Below are 6,000 nucleotides of genomic sequence, written 5' to 3' on the forward strand. Positions count from 1 at the left end.
TCAGAATCTCCAACTCACATTTTTCAACAGGCTTGTCATAGTCCCACCATCCACTATGAAATTCTAACTCTCGCTCGAGTGCAAAGTCAGCTGAGACAGCTTTTACAAACTGAAAATATGATGCTTACCTGCTTGTATTCTTAAAGCTGCTGGTGAAAAGCAAGCTGCTGTCGTGAAAAGGCACTTTTCACCACCTTCCAGCCAACTGCTCTCATTGAACAATGAAGCAACAAATGCTTCCTGAGGCATGCCCCAAAAGTGTGAGAAGCATGCCAGGGACTCCATGTGAGGAGATTGCGTTGTTTTAGGGGCAAAACCCGTGAAGCTTACCACCTGGTATTCATGCAAATGGGAGTCAGAATACACTCCCCCAGAACAAAAGTCTGCTTCTGGGCAGTCGCTCACTTGAAAATAAACAACCAACCAACCAATGGAAACTCAGGCATGGTTCCAGAGAGCAACGAGCAGGCCAGGAAGGGCAGGTTGGGGAGCTTCTGGTTAGTAGTTGGACAAACGCTCAAACATAGCAGGGGAATTAGCTCAAGTGGTAGAGTGCTTGCTTAGCATGTAAGAGGTAGTGGGATCGATGCCCACATTCTCCAAAGCCTCCATCTTACTTGCATTTTACAGAGAAAAACATTCTTGTCATCTTGCAAACCAGCCGAATCATCTGCACTTTCAGCCAAGTCAAGATCAAATTTCTTTCGCCACATTCAAAGCAGCACATCTGTGAAAACAGCCACTGTTTGGATTAAACCCACAACCTTGGCACTGTTTGCAACAATGACCAAATCAACTAACTGCACACTGCTTTTCTGCTGATATGCTCCTCTGATGAGCTCCGAAGGTGAGCTATCACAGATTCCTTTCAGTTTGCTTGGCTTTATTTCTTGAATTGCCCACTGACCTCAGTATCTGTTGGACTTCACCCAGTCGGAAACGGTCAACTTACTTCTCGGGACCCCCACCCTCATGTCACCCAGAGCTCTGGGGGGGTTAGTTGCCAAGAAAGACAGGAACCCCAATGTAGTTTATTCGCAAGTTCCCCCCATTGGACAAGAATACAGAGGGTTATTATATGTGAGTGTTATCTGTGTGTAAATGACATCAATGATATCTATGTGCGTGTGTGCATGAATGTGTGTATGTGTGTGTCTATGGGGGTGTGTGAGTGAGTGACATCATTTTGATATCTGTGTTTATGTGTGTGTGAGCAGGTCACATTTTAATTACATCACTGTTCTGATGGAATGTTCAGATGTATGTGTGTGTGTTTGACTTGCGTGCAAGTGAGCAGCTTGATCTTGGGGCAGGTCAAATAATCTCCATCAGTGTGTGTGTAAATCATAACACAATGACATATTTCTGATGATATGACATGATAGCAAGATACAGACAGATTTTAAAGGTCATTGCCTATGTACACCCCTTTAGGTCAGATATAACATAGGGCAATATGTACTTAAGATGGTGATGGAATTTTTAAACACATATGTTATAAGAAAGTAAACAAAAAATAAGAATATGTCTAGTCTACGAAGGTCAAATGCATCAGAAATTAATGCCAAGTTAAATAGTTTAAAGGATCTAAAAGCTAAAGGATGAAAAGCTAAAATATTAAAATTATAATTTCTTAACACATGAACGTGTGCTAAGTCAGCAAATTACATCTTGATTTCATCAGTATGTAGTAAGACAATCATAAGCAAAATAACAAATAAGAATATGTCTTTAACAATCCTAAATTATATTCTGTAATTATAAAACTAACTTAAAACTATAAAACTAACTTAAATCATTGAATGCATCTTAGATCTAACAATTAAGTCTAAATCACTGCCATAGTATATGCAAAAGTCCAAAATAATAAAGGATCTTAAAAAGCTCTCCCATATAAAGTCTTAACACTTTGTGCAGCAATAAGGCTAATACAAAACTATAAAACTAACATGAATCATGGCTTTAAATTTAACTTTAATCCCAAATACACGTTGCGCTATGCAGCTGAGGGTGTGTCTGATATCACTGCAGACCTTGGCGCCGTTCTCTGATCAATAATACACATTTCATATCAAAATAAACAAAATGTTCCCAAACAATGTCCAGCCGAGACATAAGGTCATTTTAACTGAACAGAAATTCATCCTTAATTTTGTCACAAATATAAATTGCTGCCTTCTTGGTCAAGAATAATACTTATATAAACCTACATATAAACCTACATAATAATAAAACCTAACAATCCCCCCCTTTGATAATAGTATCACTATTATCAAATCCTAGGATCATATATGATCATTATCACCTCACGATCATATATGTGATTACATCGAGAATTAATCTTGAGTTAATCTTTGCCCTTCTTGACGTATATTGGTGCTCAGAGGGCGGGCATGCCCGATCAGCCCTCGTCCCACCTCACCGGAGCTTAGAGAAACTCAAAACCTCTTAATTCGTCCCAAATACACGCTACTTCCTTCAGAGTAATTTGTTCTAAAACAGTGAGGGAAAGTGAAATTAGAAGGCATATTGACCTATAGTGAGAACAGAGTCCTGTAAGAATACAGAGTTTCAGAGCATAGAGATGTGTAATAATAGTAGAAAACGGCATCAGATGAAAGACATAACACATTCGTGTGGTGTGCGCTTGTGCAGTCCAGTTAGCGAATTGCCAGAAGATGTTGTCCAGCTCGAGCGGGTAACCCTGCTCCAAGCAATGAAGTGGTCCAGAAGGCTCGGGCGGGTAACCCTGCCCCGAGCAAAGATGAAGCAGTCACAAAGGCTCGGGCGGGTAGCCCTGCCCCGAGCAACAATGAAGCAGTCACGAAACCCGTGATGAGGACTGTCATGGTTGTAGTGAGGATGACTGGTTCCAAACGGAGCGCAAGATCTCTTCCCCTCTTTGTTCACAATGTCCCACAGGCAGCAACCCGAGGATTCTCAGTCGGCCAGGGCTGCACACAGATCACGTCAAATCTGTGTAGAGCTCAGAAATAGAGAGACAGAGAGAGAGAACAGAGACTGGAAAGGGACACAGAGAAAACGTTAGTAGCAAACTTGTCATTGTAACACAACTTTGTTATGGAGCCTTCTTCAATCGCGTGGCATGGATCCACTATGGAAAAAGATCAGTTAAAACAGAAAAGTAATGGCGACTATGTCTGCAGGCCCACCATATCTAGGTTTTCCCAATTGTCCAAATCGTTACTTTAAAAAGTCACACCAGCACTTGTCTCCCACGTGAAAGGGGTGTGTGGTGGAGATAATATTGTACTATTGACCTTGGTACAAATTTTATACAACTTATCTATAAGGGCTGCAGAATACTCATCCATATGCATTTTCACATCAGAGGTACCCGGAGCCGGAGTTCCCTTCTTCCAGGGGAGAGGGAAAGGTCTTCCAAAAATAATTTCTTGGTGTCACACAAATTTCAGCCAGAATGAATTATGGATTACAGAGCCAAACCTGTGTCCTGCATGGCCTTAATTAATTTGTCTTTCAGTGTTCGATTAGTACGTTCTACGATACCAGAGGATTGAGGAATGTGAAAACACCAGTTTAGTTTAGAGATACTTACAAAGGTTTTGTGTGACTTTTGAGGTGAAAGGGGTACCTTTGTCTGAGTCTATGGCGTCTGGAACCCCATAACTATAACAATAATTATTATTATTGATTTCTTATTATTTTACTGTTGTTATTTTATTGTTCTGCTTTTATTGTTTGTTTTTCTTTTTTACCGTCCAGTGTCCTTAGGTACCTTGAAAGGCACTTATAAATAAAATGTATTAGTATTATTATTATAACTAGGTACTATTTCTTTTGCCAGAGTACGAGTAACTAACTTCGTGTTCTCTCGAGAACAGGAAAAAACTTCTACCCATTTAGAGAATTTGTCCACAATCAAGATGACAAAAATCAAATGAGAAAGGAAGAGCGTATGCCTCATGCAGAATATCAGGCAGTGAACACACAGAGTAACCACAGAGGTATGATAAATATTATAAATTATAAATATTATACACCGTTTGAGGGTTTAGAACAAGAACCATCAACAAAGAGTACTTCCCCCATCCCTAGAGGGCTGGAGGAGAGATCAGACCTGATACTAGTAGTATGTACGATTTTTAGACAGACAATATCAATGTCATCCCAAGTATCATCCTGAGAATTAAGGAAGCGTGCGAGAGCGTGACCTACATTATCAAAAGGAAATGTGACACGAATTTCGAGATTGTTAGTAGAACAGAGAATAAACAGTCATATGTTAATTTAATTATCAATTAAATTACTGATAAATTAATTTAATGGGTCTGTAAATTTTGCAACACCTGTTTAACTTGATGTGACGAGTGCAAGATCAGTGGGTGAGACAAGACCAATTTTTCTGCATCTAAAACCATCAAAGCACATGCGGAGACAGCTCCCAGACACGCAGGTAAGCCTTGAGCAACAATGTCTAATGTTTTGGATAAAAACGCACAATGATGCATCTTCCCCCTTCATGCTCCCGGCCAACAGCTGTGCCTTGGTGTTCACAGGCATAGAGGTGGAAGGGCTTGAAGTGATCAGATAAATCCAGGGGCGGAACAAAGGGTGCTTTTGAGGGAGTGATAAGCAACCACCATAGTGTCAGTCCAGGTCAAAGGATGTTGCAGTGGATCGTGATGAGAGATTGCAGAACGGAGAAGCTTGTCATATAAAGAGCAGTCAGGGATCCATTTTCTGACCCAGAAAAGACATCAGTGCATGTTTAGTTGCAGGGCGTTTTGTGTCTAGAATGACAGCCTTGAGAAAGTTCAAACTTCAAAAGTTCAAATACTTAAGTGTCCATTGGTCCTGGAAACCTTAAAGCCCTTGTGCGCCAGATGTTGGAGCAGGCGCAAGTGTCAGTGTCTTGGCAGAATTCTGGTGACTCAGCAGATACCAGAACACACAGACCACAGAGTCCTGAGGGAGGGAGAGGTCACAGAGTGCGTTATGAAATTGAATTACAGCAGGAGAGTCAATGAAACCTTGAGTCCAAACACTATCTCCTCATGTGCGTGAAAAAAGGCAGAACAGAGATCATTAATGGAAAAACAGCAATGATGAGCAGGAACCTGTGACATTACAGAAGAAACAATCAATTCATTAATCTTACGTAAATCTTGTGTAAAACGCCAGGTACCATCGGGTTTAGGTACTGGATTGACAGGTGTATTGTGCGAGCTGGTGCACGATCTCACCACGCCTTGCTCGAGAAGAGACTGTAGGATGACATCGATCCAGAGAGAGAGGTACTGCTTAACATAAACAGGATGCACATGAATATTGAATCATATTTTGTTTAGTTTCATGTCAATTTAAGTTCCAGGTTGCAGTGCAACAAAATGCGGAAAGGTTCAAGGACAATGAATACTTATACAAGCCAATGTATCATAATCATGATAATTTATGATGTTTTTTTTCTTAATGGTTAAATAAAGATAAACCCAAGTCTCCGATTTATAAACACCACTGGAAGGAAAAAAATTTTTTCCTTTTTTTTTCTCAACATTCTTCAAGTAAACGTTTGTTAACTCTGTTTCTTGCTGAAAAAAATTATGGTTAACTAAATACATTAAAGGCCTATCCATTCCATATCATCTGTGGTTTTTAAAGGCAAAAGTATGTAGGTTTAAAACTCAGCAAACAGTTAATCAGAACATTTCATATCAATAGTTCGAAATTAGGAGGAACATGTTTAAGCTTAGCCTCATAAGGAGCAATAAGTTTAAAGAAAGAAATATAAAACAGAGCAAATTGAAATGACAAACAATTTCACTGAATGTAATTTGAATAAAATTGAATAGCTGATAAGCACTCTTTGTTGGATTCAATATGTGACAGAGACTCAAAATACATTTTTAATTCAATTAAAAATAATGGGAATGAGAATCGGTTATCTTGGACATTTTGACTTTATGTATATGGAATTTACCTAGTAATATAAAGAGATTACTTATTAAATTTCTTATT

This window comes from Neoarius graeffei, chromosome 1, assembly GCF_027579695.1.
Source record: "Neoarius graeffei isolate fNeoGra1 chromosome 1, fNeoGra1.pri, whole genome shotgun sequence".
NCBI lineage: Eukaryota > Metazoa > Chordata > Actinopteri > Siluriformes > Ariidae > Neoarius > Neoarius graeffei.